Source organism: Pseudophryne corroboree, chromosome 7 (genome assembly GCF_028390025.1).
Source record: "Pseudophryne corroboree isolate aPseCor3 chromosome 7, aPseCor3.hap2, whole genome shotgun sequence".
Taxonomy (NCBI): Eukaryota; Metazoa; Chordata; class Amphibia; order Anura; family Myobatrachidae; genus Pseudophryne; species Pseudophryne corroboree.
Window position 1 is genome coordinate 275,536,110 of NC_086450.1, and position 22,376 is coordinate 275,558,485.

At 43.2% G+C, this 22,376-nt stretch overlaps 1 protein-coding gene across 1 annotated transcript in view; it reads left to right on the forward strand.

Moving 5' to 3' along the window:
• The window catches only part of TMEFF2 (transmembrane protein with EGF like and two follistatin like domains 2), a 1,119,215-nt gene that overhangs the window by 1,040,388 nt on the left and 56,451 nt on the right, over positions 1 to 22,376 (forward strand). The gene's annotated exons all lie outside the window — the stretch shown is intronic.

Consider the following 22,376-nt stretch of genomic DNA (forward strand, 5'->3'; position numbering starts at 1 on the left):
ACAGCGGAGCCTCTGAAAAGATGGCTCACAACAATAATAACCCGATTTTTGTAACAATAACTATGTACAAGTATTGCAGACAATCCGCACTTGGGATGGGCGCCCAGCATCCACTACGGACTACGAGAAATAGAATTATCGGTAAGTAAATTCTTATTTTCTCTGACGTCCTAAGTGAATGCTGGGGACTCCGTCAGGACCATGGGGATTATACCAAAGCTCCCAAACGGGCGGGAGAGTGCAGATGACTCTGCAGCACCGAATGAGAGAACTCCAGGTCCTCCTCAGTCAGGGTGTGCCCCTGACCAAGTAGCTGCTCGGCAAAGTTGTAAAGCCGAGACCCCTCGGGCAGCCGCCCAAGATGAGCCCACCTTCCTTGTGGAATGGGCATTTACATATTTTGGCTGTGGCAGGCCTGCCACAGCATGTGCAAGCTGAATTGTACTACACATCCAACTAGCAATCGTCTGCTTAGAAGCAAGAGCACCCAGTTCATTGGGTGCATACAGGATAACAGCAAGTCAGTTTTCCTGACTCCAGCCGTCCTGGAAACCTATATTTTCAGGGCCCTGACAACATCTAGCAACTTGGAGTCCTCCAAGTCCCTAGTAGCCGCAGGTACCACAATAAGCTGGTTCAGGTGAAACACTGACACCACCTTAGGGAGAAACTGGGGACGAGTCCGCAGCTCTGCCCTGTCCGAATGGACAATCAGATATGGGCTTTTGTGAGACAAAGCCGCCAATTCTGACACTCGCCTGGCCGAGGCCAGGGCCAACAGAGATATTTCAAATCCACAGATTTGAGCGGTTTAAACCAATGTGATTTGAGGAATCCCAGAACTACGTTGAGATCCCACAGTGCCACTGGAGGCACAAAAGGGGGTTGTATATGCAGTACTCCCTTGACAAACTTCTGGACTTCAGGAACTGAAGCCAATTCTTTCTGGAAGAAAATCGACAGGGCCGAAATTTGAACCTTAATGGACCCCAATTTGAGGCCCATAGACACTCCTGTTTGCAGGAAATGCAGGAATCGACCGAGTTGAAATTTCTTCGTGGGGCCTTCCTGGCCTCACACCACGCAACATATTTTCGCCCCATGTGGTGATAATGTTGTGCGGTCACCTCCTTCCTGGCTTTGACCAGGGTAGGAATGACCTCTTCCGGAATGCCTTTGTCCCTTAGGATCCGGCGTTCAACCGCCATGCCGTCAAACGCAGCCGCGGTAAGTCTTGGAACAGACATGGTACTTGCTGAAGCAAGTCCCTTCTTAGCGGCAGAGGCCATGAGTCCTCTGTGAGCATCTCTTGAAGTTCCAGGTACCAAGTCCTTCTTGGCCAATCCGGAGCCACGAGTATAGTTCTTACTCCTCTACGTCTTATAATTCTCAGTACCTTGGGTATGAGAAGCAGAGGAGGGAACACATACACTGACTGGTACACCCACGGTGTTACCAGAGCGTCCACAGCTATTGCCTGAGGGTCTCTTGACCAGGCGCAATACCTGTCCAATTTTTTGTTCAGGCGGGACGCCATCATGTCCACCTTTGGTCTTTCCCAATGGTTCACAATCATGTGGAAGACTTCCCGATGAAATCCCCACTCTCCCGGGCGTCGGAATGAACACTGCTGACAGTGCTATCACCTGATTTTCCGCCCAGCGAAGAATCCTTGCAGTTTCTGCTATTGCCCTTCTGCTTCTTGTGCCGCCCTGTCTGTTTACGTGGGCGACTGCCGTGATGTTGTCCCACTGGATCAATACCGGCTGACCTTGAAGCAGAGGTCTTGCTAAGCTTAGAGCATTGTAACTTGCCCTTAGCTCCAGTATATTTATGTGGAGAGAATTCTCCAGACTTGATCACACTCCCTGGAAATTTTTTGCCCTGTGTGACTGCTCCCCAGCCTCTCGGGCTGGCATCCCTGGTCACCAGGACCCTTCCTGAATGCCGAATCTGCGGCCCATTAGTAGATGAGTACTTTGCAGCCACCGCAGAAGAAACACCCTTGTCCTTGGAGACAGGGTTATCCGCTGATGCATCTGAAGATGCGATCCGGACCATTTTTCCAGCAGATCCCACTGAAAAGTTCTTGCGTGAAAACTACCGAATGGAATCGCTTCGTAAGAAGCCACCATTTTTCCCAGGACCCTTGTGCAAAGATGCACTGACACTTTTCCTGGTTTTAGGAGGTTCCTGACTAGCTCGGATAACTCCCTGGCTTTCTTCTCCGGGAGAAACACCCTTTTCTGGACTGTGTCCAGAATCATCTCTAGGAACAGCCGATGTGTCGTCGGAAACAACTGCGGTTTTGGAATATTTAGAATCCACCCGTGCTGTCGTAGAACTACTTGATATAGTGCTACTCCGACCTCCAACTGTTCTCTGGACCTTGCTCTTATCAGGAGGTCGTCCATTTTCTTTGAAGAAGAATCATCATTTCGGCCATTACCTTGGTAAAGACCCGGGGTGCCGTGGACAATCCAAACGGCAGCGTCTGAAACTGATAGTGACAGTTCTGTACCACGAACCTGAGGTACCCTTGGTGAGAAGGGCAAATTGGGACATGGAGGTAAGTATCCCTGATGTCCCGGGACACCCTATAGTCCCCTTCTTCCTGGTTCGCTATCACTGCTCTGAGTGACTCCATCTTGATTTGAACCTTTGTAAGTGTTCAAATATTTCAGATTTAGAATAGGTCTCACCGAGCCTTCTGGCTTCAGTACCACAACATAGTGTGGAATAATACCCCTTTCCTTGTTGTAGGAGGGGTACTTTGATTATCACCTGCTGGGAATACAGCTTGTGAATTGTTTCCAATACTGCCTCCCTGTCGGAGGGAGACGTTGGTAAAGCAGACTTCAGGAACCTGCGAAGGGGAAACGTCTCGACTTTCCAATCTGTACCCCTGGGATCCTACTTGTAGGATCCAGGGGTCCTGTACGGCCCCAGCGTCATGCTGAGGAACTTGGCAGAAGCGGTGGAGGCTTCTGTTCCTGGGAATGGGCTGCCTGCTGCAGTCTTCTTCCCTTTCCTCTATCCCTGGGCAGATATGACTCTTATGGGGACGAAAGGACTGAGGCTGAAAAGACGGTGTCTTTTTCTGCAGAGATGTGACTTAGGGTAAAAACGGTGGATTTTCCAGCAGTTGCCGTGGCCACCAGGTCCGATGGACCGACCCCAAATAACTCCTCCCCTTTATACGGCAATACTTCTTTGTGCCGTTTGGAATCTGCATCACCTGACCACTGTCGTGTCCATAAACATCTTCTGGCAGATATGGACATCGCACTTACTCTTGATGCCAGAGTGCAAATATCCCTCTGTGCATCTCGTATATATAGAAATGCATCCTTTAAATGCTCTATAGTCAATAAAATACTGTCCCTGTCAAGGGTATCAATATTTTTAGTCAGGGAATCCGACCAAGCCACCCCAGCTCTGCACATCCAGGCTGAGGCGATCGCTGGTCGCAGTATAACACCAGTATGTGTGTATATACTTCTTAGGATATTTTCCAGCCTCCTATCAGTTGGCTCCTTGAGGACGGCCCTATCTGGAGACGGTACCGCCACTTGTTTTGATAAGCGTGTGAGCGCCTTATCCACCCTAAGGGGTGTTTCCCAACGCGCCCTAACTTCTGGCGGGAAAGGGTATACCGCCAATAATTTTCTATCTGGGGAAACCCACGCATCATCACACACTTCATTTAATTTATCTGATTCAGGAAAAACTACAGGTAGTTTTTTCACACCCCACATAATACCCTTTTTTGTGGTACTTGTAGTATCAGAAATATGTAACACCTCCTTCATTGCCCTTAACAAGTAACGTGTGGCCCTAAAGGAAAATATGTTTGTTTCTTCACCGTCGACACTGAAATCAGTGTCCGTGTCTGTGTCTGTGTCGACCGACTGAGGTAAATGGGCGTTTTAAAGCCCCTGACGGTGTTTGAGACGCCTGGACAGGTACTATTTTGTTTGCCGGCCGTCTCTGTTGACATTATCACGTAATTCCTTGAATAAGCCATCCATTCCGGTGTCGACTCCCTAGAGAGTGACATCACCATTACAGGCAATTGCTCCGCCTCCTCACCAACATCGTCCTCATACATGTCGACACACACGTACCGACACACAGCACACACACAGGGAATGCTCTGATAGAGGACAGGACCCCACTAGCCCTTTGGGGAGACAGAGGGAGAGTTTGCCAGCACACACCAAAAACGCTATAATTATACAGGGACAACCTTTATATAAGTGTTTTTCCCTTATAGCATTTTAATATATATAGTCATATCGCCAAATAAGTGCCCCCCCTCTCTGTTTTAACCCTGTTTCTGTAGTGCAGTGCAGGGGAGAGCCTGGGAGCCTTCCCACCAGCATTTCTGTGAGGGAAAATGGCGCTGTGTGCTGAGGAGAATAGGCCCCGCCCCCTTTTCGGCGGGCTTCTTCTCCCGTTTTTCTGAGACCTGGCAGGGGTTAAATACATCCATATAGCCCCCAGGGGCTATATGTGATGTATTTTTAGCCAGAATAAGGTACTATCATTGCTGCCCAGGGCGCCCCCCCCAGCGCCCTGCACCCTCAGTGACCGCTGCTATGAAGTGTGCTGACAACAATGGCGCACAGCTGCAGTGCTGTGCGCTACCTTATGAAGACTGAAAAGTCTTCTGCCGCCGGTTTCTGGACCTCTTCACTTTTCGGCATCTGCAAGGGGGTCGGCGGCGCGGCTCCGGGACGAACCCCAGGGTGAGACCTGTGTTCCGACTCCCTCTGGAGCTAATGGTGTCCAGTAGCCTAAGAAGCCAATCCATCCTGCACGCAGGTGAGTTCACTTCTCTCCCCTAAGTCCCTCGATGCAGTGAGCCTGTTGCCAGCAGGACTCACTGAAAATAAAAAACCTAACAAAACTTTTACTCTAAGCAGCTCTTTAGGAGAGCCACCTAGATTGCACCCTTCTCGGCCGGGCACAAAAATCTAACTGAGGCTTGGAGGAGGGTCATAGGGGGAGGAGCCAGAGCACACCACCTGATCCTAAAGCTTTTACTTTTGTGCCCTGTCTCCTGCGGAGCCGCTAATCCCCATGGTCCTGACGGAGTCCCCAGCATCCACTTAGGATGTCAGAGAAAAGAAGATTGTTTTTTGTAGCAGTACTACAAATCCCAGCAAGCCTCCCCCGCAAGCTGGTACTTGGAGAACCACAAGTACCAGCATGTGGGGGGAAACAGGCCCGCTGGTACCTGTAGTTCTACTACAAAAAATACCTAAATAAAAACAGAACACACACCTTGATAATAAAATTTTATTAAACATACATGTACACTTACATTCATACATCCTTACCTATGTTGACACGAAGCAGTCGGCCCTCTTCTCCAGTAGAATCCAGGGGTACCTGTAAATAAAAATTATACTCACAAAAAATCCCGTGTAGATCGGTCCTCTTCTTTAAATTTGTAATCCAGGGACTTGGCAAAATAAAAAAACGGATTACCCGGACCACGCACTGAAAGGGGATCCATGTTTACACGTGACTGCTGTCAAAGAGGGTCCCTTCAGTCAATCAGCCACTCTTCCAGGGTACCCCGGCCAGGGGTAACTAGTTGGTGATTTAATGCCAGGGCCGCAGGGACCAATATAAAAGTGTCCTCCGGCTGTGGCATTATCTCTCTGACTAGTGGAGCCCGGTGCTGGTGTTAAAAATATGGGAAACCCCTACGTCTTTTGTCCCCCGTGTTTTTTGCATCAGGTCCAGGCACAGAGCCCGGTGCTGGTTGTTAAAATATGGGGGAACCCCTGTAAATTTTTTCCCTGTATTTTTACAACCAGGACTGGCTCAAAGAGCCCGAGGCTGGTTATGCTTAGGAGGGGGGACCCCACACAATTTTTGGGGGGATTTTTAACACTTTCTACACTTCTTTTAAGGTGCACAATGAAACCCTGCACGGATCACACTGATCCGGCCGAGATTCATTGTGTTAAGTCTGGCAGTGTTTTACTAATCACACCCGTAAAACACTGCCAGACATTACGAATGACATCGACATCGGAAAACACGACAATGCAGAATACGACAGCATAGTAAATGAGGCGTAAAAAAACAAAAAAGTTGCAAATTATCACTCCCGATGTCATTCGTGTTGAAACTTCAACCAAAATCCGAAAAATACGAATTTTAGTAAATATACCCTTATGTGTGTGTTATACAAATTTACAGTAATCACAGAATATACTTTTTATGAAATTGAACACCGCCTGTGCAGCAAATGGTGCAGCCCCTCATTTGTCCAGTATATAATGGGGGTGTGGTATGGAAGGTAGATAGTAACTAGTTCGACAGTGTCTAGGTCGACCACTATTGGTCGACAGTAACTAGCTCGACAGGGTCTCTAGGTCGACAGGGTCTTTAGGTCGAGATGGTCTAGGTCGACAGGTCAAAAGGTCAACATGAGTTTTTTATGTTTTTTTGGTGTTGTTTTCTGTGTAAAGTGACCGGGAACCCCAATTAGTGCACCGCTTCGCTCGCCATGCTTCAGGCAAGGTGCCTCGCTCCGCTACCTCTTTGCTCGGCACAGATTACCGTTCCAATCATAGTCCACGTGGATCGTTAAGTATGAAAAGGTTCAAAAAAAGAAAAAATTCGTGAAAAACTCATGTTGACCTTTTGACCTGTCGACCTAGAACATGTCGACCTAGAGACCCTGTCGACCTAGTTACTGTTGGCCAATAGTGGTTGACCTAGATAGTGTCGACCTAGTTACTGTCGACCTAGAGACCGGATCCCATTTAATGGACAGTATATAATGCTGATCTCAAATTCTACATCTTCTATGCCCAAAGGTTAATTACCCCATGGCACACTTTTCATTTTACTTGTTACTGCCTCTTATTATCAACATGTACTTTATTAAGGTAAGTCCTTTCGCTGCAGTAACAGGTGCTAGTTGGCTCCCATCATCAGCTGCCAGTAATGCTATCAATATCAATAAAGCCTCATGCCTTCCCTTGTACTTTATTCTACATGGCTCCTTTCCCAAAATCACCCTAAATAAAACCCATGACACCTGCATAAACCTGGTGCATATGATGATGATACTATAGAGCCTGACACAACTCCATATGTGGTTGGCTTGGCTCATGGCTGGATACTGGATATTTTTGCAAGCATTGTTTTTTTTCTAGTAACTTACATCCATTTTGCGAACATCTTAGCTTAAGTCCTGTTGTGAATTACAGACATCTCAGTTCAGAATCTTCTGTATTTCAGCATCAATCCAATATGTTTCAAGGTAATTATTGTCCAAATAGTAGCAATCACTGAAGCAACATATACATTGATTGAACTACTGCTGCTTGTAATCAAATCTTACTTAGCAAAACAATATACAATGTTGATTGCCAGCCGGAAATATTCAATAAACATATAGTCAACAAAAACTTTTAAGTTAAGCTATCCTTAACCGTCTAAGTAGAGGAACAAAGTCTTATTAGTACATTCTGATAGTCTGAATGACCTCCTGTTTATTAGCCAAGCACATTGCTAAAAAGCATTCCAGACACACACTCGGTAGTTCATATGAGGAAAACGCACTTTTATTTAAGACTTTTTCTTATTATTCCTCTCAGCTTCTGTTCGGGATCTGTCAGACATGGCTTACATGTTTTAATAGTGGTACTTCAAAGATATAATCAGCAATATCCAAAGGCATAAACACTCTTACGCGTTTCTCTGTATTCTTATATTGCGATTCATCAAAAGAAATGCTGATATTTTTTCCCAGTCATATTTAAAGTGATTAATCATCTTGTAGCCTTCATTAATCACTAACAGAATTGTAAAATCAAATGTTAAAACATAACATATACTGGCAAGTAATACTACATTACTAATAGCATATTATAATACACTAGTAGATAAATATAGTAAAATCAGAAAAAATAAAGTGTTGGGTGTAAGGGTATCTATTTGTAAGTAAGAGTGACATAATCCTAGTGCATATGCTACTGCTGCAGAGCTGAATGAATTCGGAATGCCTCAGAATATGGTCATTAATAAGCTATATTTTTGTGCTGAGTTTTAAAGCATGTATCCAACTTAGCTTCTGATGATAACAAGGTATTTGTTTGACCAAAACATTGATTAATGAAGCACTATATGAGTTCATTTTGATGCAATCATTATGCATTGTTTCTATCCATAGCTACCTCACCACATCATTCTAGATGTCATATTTAATAAATTGAATTAGTAAATATCTTTCTTTTGCTTTTTTTTTTATTTCAAGTCAGAAGGAAAATACCAAATTGTGGCAATCACCTTAAACCAAACATTATATATGGCTAAACTTTCAGTATCATAGTATCTAAGGTGTTCCAAAAATACATGTTTGAGCATTGTGACCAATATCTGTTTTGGCTCACTATGGGGCAGTTTTATCACCAACATAATTTTTAATGTGGTAGTGAAATGAACCACGTGTATTTATTTTCTAAAAAAGTCCTGTCCTGGCAAATGCCTAGAAGCAATGTGATAGGAACCCTTATCACTTTGCTACCAGGTTCTGACCTGGCATGCATACTGCAATGTGCGGCTATCGGGCTGCAAATGCATCAGTGGGGGTCAATAGAGAGGGATCCGGAAGATCCTTCACCTAAAAACTATTTCATGGAATAATCCACAGGCTACTATAGGCTAATGCCTTCTTCAGATTCATTAGCTGCTAGGGCCACTGATGCTGCGGAAAGAGTTTGGAGGTGATCGCCAAAAGTCCATGATACACAGTAAGTACTGTAACCTAGCTAAACATGTTATGGTATTTTCTGTGTAAAGGAAGTTATTTAGAAAAAATATTTTCAATATCATAAACTCCTTTATAGAGTACTACCAAAGAACCATACATTGCTGATCCAGTATTAAGTAGCTGATGTGTACTTCACTGGCCCTACTAAACAGCTTTCAGATATTTCCTAACTTTATTTGCAGAACTGCACATGATTGATTTTCCAATGCTGTTGTCTTAAAACTTGCCCCAGTTAGCAATTGTTGTGAACTTAAAGCTTCTTTATACTGTAAGCAACTTGTTCATTGTAAATAATAAATTATATAAATACTTGTTCAAACGGGCGCAAGAAACACCTGCATTTCTGAATGCTGTGTCCTCACATAACATCTATAATGCTTTCTTATTTATATGAATGCTGCTACCCAGTCTAAATATCAGTGTTTTGTGTTATTATATAATCATCTCTTTTATACTATTCTCTATATAGTGCTAACATATTATGCATCACTGTGCATTGAGGAGATGGTGGCTTGACCTAAAAAAAAATGGCATTTAATGGAATAAAAGTTAAAGTAAAGATAGCACTGTCCAAAAACTAATGAGTGTGTTTAACAAATGACACAAAAGAGAGTGGGATAACATTTGGTGGGAGAAAGTGCTGGTGGTTGTTGTTAGGCGAAAGTAGTATCAGCCTCCAATAATAAATAAGACAGTCATTGGTAACGGACATTTCTGTGCAGCTTCTGATTGTTAATTACAGTTGGAAAGACGAGAGGCAGCAGAAGGCAGAAAACATGGACCAGCAGTGTAGCATAGTGACCTTATTGCAATCATAACTGTCCTACACCATTTAAAACTGTGCTCTTCCTCTGCTGGTTCTAGGAGATGCCTTTGCTTTTGTCCTGCATGTGTGCTCTTGAGGTTATTTGTCCATGTGGAGTAACTGTGTGTAGCTGGCGTTCTTCTTCATTGCCATTGGTGCTTCTGGAAATAGTACCAACAAAGTTGTTCCACATGTTCTGTGGCCATCACCGAGGATGCAGTGGAAATCACTAAAGTAGGAATAGAGATAACAACAGCAATGACAGTTATACTCACCGGGCTCAGGAGCTGAACTGAGTTGGTATTTCAGTAGAGTTTCTGAACAAACTTTTTCTTAGTGTAACGGTACTCCTCTACACCACCACAATACTGTAGCTAAAGTTATACAGTTATACAGCTATACTATAAGAGCCATAAAGAAAAAAGTACACAATATACACACTGTATATTAAGTAACCAGTATAAAATTGTACATATTATTAGTATTTATAGTAACATTGGAAATGTGTACTAAGTTGCTCTGATATGTATTATTATTTTTGAATCAACAAGACCAAGACAGCTTTAGAGTTAATGAAAGCAGAAGATGTGTGACTTACAGATGTGTCTCCACCTAGTCTCAGTATGCCATGTGGCGCAAGATCCCTGGTATAAGTAAACCCCGGAGCCCATAGGTCTCTGCTAGCACCAGGCAACTTTTTTGCCAGAGAAGTCATCTTAGTCACAATGCGATGTGTCTATGTGATATTCAAAAGTACAAATGTGTCCTTATAGAATGTTGCTCCAATGCATACCCATCATGGCATACAAATCACTGGAGATCTGGTGCGTGCACATGCTCGCACTTGCGATCTATACGCATTCCATGGTAAAACCACGGATATGAGAGTATGCAGCCTGCCGCGGCATAGCATTTCTGCGATGCGTGAGCCAGTGCATACACATTGCAGCAATGTTCTGTTAGGACACATCTGTATATCTGTTTGCGACTGGGTCTGTATATGAATCACAATGGAACTTGGCATGGATTAATAATCAGCAGCTGCTGCATTGTAGCAATTACTATATAGATTAAGACTCAGTTTCGCACATACAGCATGTACAGGTGTCGCATATCCAATTCCCTGGTTTGTTATAGTCACCAATAACAATCTACTCAGCCAATCATTGTGGGTATAAACTTATTGACCTCAAATGTTTCTAACCATATTGATAGAGTTCTGCAGTAGTTAGTAACAAAATAGGGAAATTACGTAAGACACTCTGGATATCTTGGAAAACATTGAAGTCTGAGTTGGCCGGAGGTGCGAGCTCCTGGCCGAATTAAACGTTTTTTTTAAAGCAGGAATCATGTACAAGGCAAAATCATGCTTGTAAATTAGTGCAGCTTTAAAAAAAATCAGTCAACACATCTGGCCAACCCACACTTCATTACATCCGGCCCATGAAATAATTTTGCTGTACAGCATCATAGATAATGAAAAAGTTTATGACTACATTAATAACACTCTTACAGAAGAACGGGCATTCCATTAAGACAAACTGTAATAAACCTATTCATGCTAACACACAACTTTTCTAGGTTGAAGGACCTCACTATTAATAGGTTCATGGTACTCCATGGGCACAAAGTTTAGTTCAGAGTGGCACACCTGTTTCATTGTGAAATAGCTAGCATTAGGCATCGTTTTTTCTGAAAATGTGTCATAGACTGTGCTGATTTGACATGCAATACTTATATATTGTGTGTGACTGCGGCTGTATACAGAGCACAGTGGAACTTGTACTGGAAAAAAGCTGCACCTGCTACATTATAGCACTTCGTATATAAATTCACATATATACAAATGTTGCATATCAAATTGATCTGCACAATCTATTGGTGCATCCTAGCTGCATCACGTTTGCGACTAAGGGTGTGTACACACGGTGAGATAAATCTGTGAGATTTTGACTATATAGTCAAAATCTTATGAAATATTAGTGCATATCTCATGGTGCTAGGCAGCTTGCGATACAGATTCGATCCCGATGCGTGCTCCCGTGGGGTCGGTATCGTAAGGCTAGATAGTGCAGGCAAGTCAATCTTGACTATCTAGTGTACAATCTAGTACAAAGTATACTCAAAATTGGCACTTAGTCAAAATCGTACATAGACAAAATCTCAAGCACAGTCAAAATCTGTACAATCTGTGCTATCTGGGCTCTGGGGGAGTACAAGGGAAATCGCATAGTCAAAATCAAACATAGCAGGGATCTCACCATGTGTACACACCCTAAGACACATTTTTGGGAAAGATGCAAAAATATGCCTAGTATAAGATGCTAGAAGAGTCTCACAGGACCTGTTGAGCCAAAGAGGGGATGTTTGGAGTGACTGCAGCAATGATATACAGTATGCGGGAATACATATGTTATTCCGGCAGATGGGATGCCGGCTGTCACTATAGCGACAGCGGCATCCCATCTGCCGGAATCCCTTTTAATGAGGCAGCGAGTGTCCTCGTAGGGTTGATGCGCTCGCCTCACATCGGGCCTGGTGACTAACTTTGCTTGCCACAGGTTCTGTTCCCACTCGGTTGGTGGCATGGACCCACCAACTGAGTGGGAATACCGAGCATTTGTCAAGATTCCGGCCATCGATATTGAAGTGACTGTCAGGATTTCAGCGTCGGTCTTCTGAATGTCGGGATCCTGACAGCAGGTACATTGACTGCATCCCAGTATGAGGAGCCATCTGTAAATAACACATTCCCATTATTTTTTTTTATCACTTAATAGCATAATAAATGAACCAGCATCTTGAAATGTATTAGCTTTTATTAATCATTGAGGAAGAAATCATTCATAATCCTATTGTTTCTATCTTCTTTATATATCTGTTTAGAATGGCATAAATGAAAGAAATTGGTAAACTGAAGAAAGATTGATACAGCTAAAAATTATGTTTTAAGAATAAATAGAAAACATCTCAAAAATATCAAATAGCCAAAATTGGTTAATCAGAAAGACTAATGCAATGGGTATATAAAAACAGGAAAAGTATAACATTTATATCAGTGGTGAAGCCAAATTGATGAGTGAAATGCGTAGGTACTGTACATTATTGCAAGGAGGAGCTGTGCTGTAAGGAACACGAAAGAACACATTTTGCAAACACCAGAATAAGGAGGTGAAATAGCTCCTAAGCTAATTTGTGGATGCAACAAAGATTTTCAAACTCCACCTAATTTGTCAGATGGTCAACACTCCAGGAACCATGCATTTGCCATTTGGAAAGCAGGGAAAAAAAACCTCACTTTTTAGTATAGCAAAAAGACTTGTTCAGTTACTGTATAGTACTTTTACTAGAAGGTCAAAAAATCAGAAGATTTTTTGTTCTCTTATTTATTTATATTAAAAAAGCACATCATGCAAAAACAGCAGTAAAAAACTGCAGATTGCATATACAGCAGCAAGACTGCAATGTTTAGTTAAACCGTTATAACTACAGATGTAGCCATGCTTATCATGGCTACATCTGTGCTAAACGAGCACTCTAGACATACTCGCGCCTATCCACGTTGAGCTGCAGCATTTGCCGCACCCACTCATGCGAATTGGGTGCATGCGCATCTAAGACACGTGCCCCAGACGTACCAGTGGTCGCGCCTAACAAGGCGTGATTGCCTTAAGATGTAGCCACTATGAGTGTGGCTACATCTGTATATATGCATGTTTTTTGTTCTAAATAAATATAAAGGTACTATTTCATCTACTGTATAAGACCAGTATGTCACATTAGGCATATGTATCAAAGCTTAGAGAGAGATAAAGTGCCAATCAGTCAGCTCCTAACTGACATTATTTAAACACATTTTGTAACATGTCAGGAGCTGATTGGTTGGTACTTTATCTCTCTCCACTTTATCTCTCCAAGCTTTGATACATAGGCCCCATTTGTATGATACTGATCTTATGCTACTGTATCATTAAAAATCCTAATCACCAAAGGGGGCACAGCCAAAGGTCATATAGCGTGGAGGCCCCTCCTCGCAGCCCTGAACCTCCTTTCTATAGGAAGGAGCTGGGCTCCTGGAATCAGTGCCATCTGAAAATGGAGTTGGTTCAAGCAGGCAAGCTTGGAAAGCTTTCAGTTTTTAGAGTTCGCTGAATTCTAGGCAGCCTGATCGGGCTTCTAATAATGCAGACTCTAGTGTTCCCACATGTGTACTGGGCCCAGTAGTGATGATAATTAGGCCGCTAAGTCTGAAGCTGCCTTACACCTAGTATTTCACAGAATAAACATGTGTATACTTTTATTAGAATTGTTAAGGTCTAATAGATAAATATAAATTGCAGCATCTGTTTCAGATACAAATACCCATTTTCTTAACTATAGATTTGTGCAGATCATTTTTAAATCAGGAATGTTAAGATGTGTAAAACAACACAGATGTAGGAAATAAATAGTATAGCATTTTCTAGATGTAAGAGTATTTGGAATGTTACCTGCATAAAGAAGAGGCAGAAATGATTTTGGATTATGCTGTTTATAACATGACTGGTTGAACCTGCCTCATCTTGCCTTGCCTTGTCCATGCCTCTTCCTGATGCAAGCCGCAGTGATTTTCATTATGCTGCCTGAAAGATGTTCTATTTAAGTCCTTTTTTTTACATCCTCAACTTTACATTGAAGATAAAAATACATACATACAATTATCCTAATTATCAGTCTCTGCATATATCCCATTGCTACTTAATTGTAATTAATATAAATAATTGGCCTGGATAGAAAAAAATTATTTTTAAATCCTAAATTGTTGCATTACTAGGCAAAAAAATTAAAAGACTTTCTATGCAAATGTATGGCATTTGTAAATGTCAAATTACCTCATCTCCATATAAATAAGATGATTTGTAATATCCCAGAAAGCAAGAAAGTGGAATTTGGCTGTTGAGTTTAACAAAAAAATATTCAAGAAAAGAAAAAAAAAGTTAGGTCATGTAAAACTTTTTACAAATATCAGGCCTGACCTTGAGTTGAACTCATGCCAGTTAGCAATGTGGTAGTGTTGAAATTCCCACTGTGCATGCCTACAAAGCGAATGGATGCAAATGCACCAAAGCAGAATTATGCGCATCTGCCACTTGCACCTCCTTACAACTAGGCAGGTGGAATGGGAAGAATAGGGGAGATTTGTTGTAGGCCAAGTACAGTATCATAGTCAGCTCATGCAAACTTGCAGGAACTTGCTTGTATCCCTTTTTTGGAGATATACAGAGCAGATGATGATGACTTGATATAAACTAGGTGGATATACTGGCTCTTAATCTACACATAAATTTTGTAGGATGCTTTTTTCTAGAGTTACATATGCCCACTTCAGGTACATTGTTTTTATATACAAAGAAAAGTGTGGTAACTCATGGTGTCACCCCCCCATGGATCTTCTCCTGCTTCACACCACACAGAATAATTAGTAGATATGCGTGCCTGGCCATTTTTCTGGGTTTTTTTCTTTCAGGTTTTGGTATTGGATTAGTTTTGCCAAAACCGCCCTTGTGTGTTTTGGTTTTGGTTCTATTTTTTTTTTAATCATAAAAACAGCTAAAATCACAGAATTTGGGCCTGTTTTTTTTCCTACAGTACTAACCTCAATAACATTAATTTCCACTCATTTCCAGTCTATTTTGAACACCTTGCAGCTCAAAATATTGTTTTTAACCAATTTAGACCAAAAGGTTGCATCGAGGTACTTTAGGTGGATGACTAAACTAAGCGACAGAAGTGGGCGGCACAAACAACAGTGGCAGACAGGATGGCAGTTTTAGAAACTGTGCCCAAAAAATGCTCCAAAGAGCACGTAATGCAAAGAAATAAGGTGCAAGATGGAATTGTCCTGTTGTATATATTAAACAGGACATGCACAGTTTAACAATCCAATCATTTCAGCGACAGGGGCCATCATTTTTGGCTCAAATGATTGGTTGTTTGGGCCCCCACAAAACAAATTGTTAGAAGGACTTCCTCCTCCTCCTTTAAGTAATTACTCTGAGGATGTTAATAATGAGGTGTTAATTGCATTATAATATTGTACAATAAATTTTGTCTTCGCCGCAAATGATGTAACATGGAGGCAATGCCCAGATAGCTAACGTTCCTACCTCTACTAAATTTGGCCTCACAAATGGAGCAGATGCTTTCATAAACATTGTCAGGATTGGAGTAAAAATAATCCTACACCCAAGATGTGGCTTTTTTGGTCTTATGCCCAGGCATTCAATGGCTTTCTTTTTATCACGGTCAACAACTGCAGCCACTGGTGGCTGACTTACACAAACAACATCATCATCAATATCCTCACTGTCTGATAGTACACACATATCACCCTCATCCTGTCCCACTTCCACACACGAATCCTCAATTTGTATTATGTCCTCCTCCATATACCCCTTATACACATTATGCACCACAATAGTAGGACCCATTATACTATCTAGTACTGGTGCCCCTTATAAATTATGCCACACTGAATGAGCCAAAATTCACCTTACGCCACACAGTATGAGCCAAAATTCACATTATGCAACACAGAATGAGCCAAAATTCACATTGTGCAACACAGAATGAGCCAAAATTCACATTGTGCAACACAGAATGAGCCAAAATTCACATGACCCCACACAGTATGATCCAAAATTCACATTACCCCACAGAGTATGATCCAAAATTCAGGGACAGGGAGAGTGACAGCATGGACATAAGGACAGGGAGAGTGACAGAAGGAACAGAGTGACAGGGAGAGTAACAACAGTGACAGATTGACAGCAGGGAAAGTGACAGAGAATTACAGCAGGGAGAGTGACAGAGTGACAACAGGGAGAGTGACAGCAAGGAGAGTGACAGAGAGAGTGACAGCAAGGAGAGTAAAAGAGGGTGACAGCAGGGACAGGGAGAGTGACAGCAGGAACTGAGTGACAGAGAGAGTGACAGCAGGGAGAGTGACAGAGTGACAACAGGGAGAGTGACAGCAGGGAGAGTGACAGAGAGAGTTACAGCAGGGAGAGTGACAGAGAAAGTGACAGCAGGGAGAGTGACAGAGACAGTGACAGCAGGGAGAGTGACAGAGAGAGTGACAGCAGGGAGAGGAAGAGTGACAGCAGTGACAGAGGGACAGTACCTAATGAGCAGCAGACGAGGCTGTAGTCGGCCGTGGTGCAGAGGCTGAAGTTGGCTGCGGCGAGAAGACCTTGGGCAGTGCCGGTGACCAGGAGAAGGCCCTGGCAGCAGTGTGGAGGATGATGTGGGTCGCGGGCAGCAGCGGAGGACATGGGCTGCAGCAGCGGAGGACGTGTGTGGCAGCAGTGGCGGTGAAGGGGAGAAAGCCCGTGGCAGCGGTGATGCATACTTCCCAACATGACCCTCTCCAGGAGGGACAGAATGCTCTGCTCCTGGATTTCCCTCTTAATTTAAGATTGCCAGCACCTGTGGTGAAACACTTTTCTTATACATTAACCTGTTCACCACAGGTGCTGGCAATTATACATTAAGAGAAAAGTCCAGAAGCAGAGCATTGTGTCCCTCCTGGAGAGGGTCATGTTGGGAGGTATGGTGATGTGGAGATGGCCTTCGGTCCCTATGTCCACGGCGCCACCATTTGAAATCTCCCACAGATCGGTTCCAGTGCATGACAGCACTGTATATATCGGCCCACTTTGAGCACTGCGGGGGGTCAGGACCGCATGTAGGTAGTATGCAGAAGTTAGCAAAGGGATCCTAACTTTCTGTCCTCACTACCTACATGCGGTCCTGACCGCCGGCAATATACGGAACCCTTAAACACACAAAAATGGATCAATGACGGACTCAAAACACCTGCACCTAAAAGGTCTGTTAAACATTGCTTTACTATCATCCATTTTTTTCACAGGTATTAGCACTTTCATATCTATTCAGCGCTCCTATTCATATTTTATTATTGCTTTTATTTATTGGAGCCGCTTATATACAAAAATATATATTTAAATGACTTTGATCAAATTTACCAGACTGGCAGGTGAAACGATTGGCAGCCACCATGGAGTGACAGCAGCAGGAGACTTTAATGAACCGCCACTGCAGAACAGATCCTCCCCGTTAACACAGCGGCAGCGCTACAGATTGCAGTGTCCTCCCACTTCTCCCTCCCAGCATTGCAAGCGTCGCTGAAGTGCGTGGTGACGTCACAGTGCCCGGGATCCTGAGAGTTTATTGTGAACCAGCCCGACTGTTCTACGGAGACCGTACCCTGCCGCAGCGCTGTTCTGCTGCTTGTGCAGGCAGGTGGGACTGGCATGGGGTCGGCAGGTGCGCGGACATGTGTGCAGCACTTGGTGCAAGGGAGGAGGGGGTGTGCTCGCAGCCACGGTGCGCGGACCTTATATGCAGTTCATTTTGGTGTCACCCCATTGAAGGGTGACACCTTGGTGTGGGCCACACCCCCTGCACCCCCCATCATGGCGCCACTGGGTACTGTAGATGTACTGTTATTCATTTATTAGCAAACAATCTACATTCAGAAAAAACAGGGCGTTAAATATCCTTTTTTTTAAGATATCCCAAAAATAAATATAATATTGTATTTAAAAAAAAAAATCAGTCAGTAAAGAAGCATTAACTTACATGGTAGTTTTAAGTAGATAATATATTACCAACCAAAACTGAAGATAAAATGATCAGTAAGAGAATAGGTGCTAGAAATTGCCACTCACTATAAGAATGAGTGGGTATAATGTAAAACTTGATGTGGAAATTGGTAAATATCCTTTTTTTAGTAGTGAAAAGCATAGATTAGCCTTAAGGCCCACATACTTTACTTATGGATTGCGACAATGTCCAGATCCCCCGATGGACGAGTCAGAGAATCGGGAATATTGAACATGTTTAAAAATCTAGATCCCCAATCCCAACCAAATAACAGGTTTAATTTCCCAGATTCCCTGAAGCAATCATACACTCTGTGGAATGCCCTCCTATGCACTATAATACTCACCTCTAGTCTCCAAACCTTCAAACATTCCCTGAAAACTCACCTCTTCAGGCAAGCTTATCAAATTCCGGACCCACCCACATAACCTTCAATGCTTCCCTATCTAATTACATCTCCTCTGTACAGTCCACACATAACCTCACATATTTTATCTTTCTTCACTTTCACACCCTCCTGACCCTTGGCCAACTTTGCTGGGTGACCGTATCATACAATCCGTTAAGAACCTTTGAAATATGTTGGACCATTATGCAATAGGTAGCATTTATCCTTGTGTATTAATGCCTATTTCCCTATAGCTTGTAAGCTTGTGAGCAGGGCCTTCCTACCTCTATGTCTGTCTGTTTTTCCAATTGTAAAGCGCAACAGAATATGCTGTACTATATAAGAAACTGGTAATAAATAATTAGTAATCGATTCTGGCAGATCAGCAATTCCAGTCAGATCGGGGATTTGGGGAAACAACTACTTTATGTATAGGGGCCTTTAGGTATAAGGTTTTGGACCTAGGAAATTAAAGTTGACTTGCTTTCAGCAATATGTTATGAGCCAAAACTTGTTTCTTTTCCCTTACATCCATAGAGGATACTGGGATGGTGTTCCACAGTGGGGTATAGACGGGTCCTGGAGCCAGTGCAGTTTACATTTTTTTTCAACAATTTATTTTATTTTATGTCAACAAAAAGAGCAATACATGACTGGAATATGGGATCAACAGTACAATTGGTTTGCAATGTACAGAGCATGCCCAGTCGCAGAGAACAGCAAATGAAAAAAATCGAACAATTCAACAATAATACGATACAGGAGGAAGTACTGAGGCCCTCATTCCGAGTTGTTCGCTCGGTAATTTTCTTCGCATCGCAGCGATTTTCCGCAAACTGCGCATGCGCAATGTTCGCACTGCGACTGCGCCAAGTAAATTTGCTAAGAAGTTTGGTATTTTACTCACGGCATTACAAGGTTTTTTCTTCGTTCTGGTGATCGGAGTGTGATTGACAGGAAGTGGGTGTTTCTGGGCGGAAACTGGCCGTTTTATGGGAGTGTGTGAAAAAACGCTGCCGTTTCTGCGAAAAACGTGGGAGTGGCTGAAGAAACGGGGGAGTGTCTGGGCGAACGCTGGGTGTGTTTGTGACGTCAAACCAGGAACAACAAGCACTGAACTGATCGCACTGGAAGAGTAAGTCTCGAGCTACTCAGAAACTGCACAGAAAAATCTTTTCGCAATATTGCGAATACTTCGTTCGCAAATCTGCTAAGCTAAGATACACTCCCAGAGGGCGGCGGCTTAGCGTGTGTACTGCTGTGAAAAGCGGCTAGCGAGCAAACAACTCAGAATGAGAGCCTGAGTTCTGTCACATTGATAGTATAGCGTAACAGAGAGAAAAAACAAAAAAGAACAAAAAACAAAAACAATCTAAAAAAAACAATGCACAAAAATGTCTTATAAAAAACATGAAAGAGAAAAAAAGGAAAATTAGAATTGGGAGGAAAAGGAAAACCTGGAAAAAAGATAAACTAAGTAAAGCTGAGGAGGAGACCAGTAAGAAAGTGGAGAGGAGTGAAGGGAGGTGGCGGTATTAGTAGGAGGAAAGGGGTAAGGAAGGGGCACCAGGCAGAGGAGAGAAGTAAAAAGTGTACCAAGAGTCCCATACCTGATGGTACATGGGTACAGTGATGTTGAGGAGAGAGGTGATATATTCCATGGAGGAAACGTGCTGTACCACAGTCTATTAATTAGAGTGCTCTGAGTTGGAGGTATGTGGGATTTCCATGATTTAGCAATCAGAAGTGTAGAAGCATTGGAAATATGAAAGATCAGTTTGTTCTCTGCCTTTGACAATGAACGAAGGGATATGTGGAGAAGGAGTATCGATGGTTTCATAGGCACAGAACAGGAGGTAACATTTGCCATAAGGGTTACCGCCATGCTCCAGAACTGTTGGATCACCGGGCATTTACACCAAATGTGAAAAAAGGTGCCTACCATGCCACAGCCTCGCCAGCACTGGGCTGGGCAGTGTGGGTATGTACGATGAAGTTTATCAGGGGTCAAGTACCAACGGGTGTATACTTTGTAGGCCGTTACCCTGATGCCAACACTAATGGAGGCTGTAGCGATCCGATGTCGGATGCGAGACCATTCCTCATTGTCAAATTGTATGCTAAGGTCACATTCCCAGGCAGTTTCAAAAGATTCCTTGTGGGGGGATTTAGGGGACAGAATAGAGTGATATAGCACAGAGACAGCACTACTGCAACCAACCGAGTATAGACATTGGTGTTCAAAAAGGGAAGGTTGATGAAAGGGTCCAGAGTGGCGGTGAGTGTGGACAAAATGGTGAATCTGCAAATAAGAGTAGTGCAGTGCGGCGGGGAGGTTATAACGTTGCAAACCTGCAAAAGTGGATGGAGCCGATTGTCCAGCAATATGCATAAAACGGGTGATTCCGGCTGATAGCCAGGGGGCAGCCCATTTATCAGAAAACCCTTATGGGAATAGGGGGTGTCTCCAAAGAGGCGTTAAAGGGGAGGGATAAGTCGTGAGTGAAAAGTGCTTGTTAATCATGTCCCATGTCATCAGGGTGAAGTGGATAGAGGGTTGGGTGTAGGCCGAGGCTGGTCTGTGGATATGTGGTAGCCATGGGAGAGAGTCTAAGCTGAGATCCGGAGAGAATGCATTTTCAATGCCGACCCACTTTTTTTAATCCGGGGGAGGAATGCCAAGAGATAATGTGGCTCAGTTGTGTAGCATAGTAATAGTTTTGCAGTAGGAGGGGTCCTAGACCGCCACTACCGGTGGATTTGGACAATACCAGATGGCTTAATCTCATTTTTCTGCCTGCCCATATGAATTTCCTAAACAGAGCTTGTAGAGATTGTAGTACATGTGCTGGAACCCTATTTGGGAGTGCTTGGAATAGATACAATAATTTAAGAAGGGCATTCATTTTTACTGCATTGAGTCTTCCAATCCAAGATATGTATAGTGACTTCCAGGCTGATATATCTTGTTGGAGCTGTCTGAGGACGGGGGCGTAATTGGCCCAGTATAAATGGGAGCACTGCTTGGTGACATATATACTGAGGTAACGGACCTGGGTGGGTTGCCATTGAAAATTTTAAGTCGTTTCCAAGTTCAGTCATGTTTGGCATGAGATGTGAAGGGACAGCGCCACGTATTTCCCCTAGTTGATTTTGTAACCTGAGAGGGAAACAAATCTGCTTAATTCATGTAGCATAGAAGGAAGAGAGACAGTGGGGTCAGGGTGAAAAGTAAATCATCAGCAAATAATGATATTTTGTATTGTTGGTTACCCAAGGAGACTCCAGAGATGTCATTGTTGGCTTTAATGTGTGCAGCTAATGGCTCAATACAGAGCACAAAAAGTAAGGGTGAGAGGGGGCATCCCTGCCTAGTAGTAGTGCCATTACTTAGTTTAAAGTTTGCAGAGAAGAGACCATTGGATGTGACCACCGAAGAGGGTTTGTGATATAGGGTCCGGATAGCATGAAGAAAATGTCCACCAAGGCCGAAGACTTCAAGGGTATGGAACAGAAATGGCCAGGAAACTCTGTCAAATGCCTTTTTGGCATCTATCGCCAAGATCACCGAAGGTAGTTTGAACCGATTTATATGTTGGATGAAATCAATGGTCCTACGTGTGTTGTCTATTCCTTGGCGATGAGGGACAAAGCCCACTTGGTCCGGGTCTATCAGGGTTGGTAATATTGTGTTAAGTCTGTTGGCCAGGTTT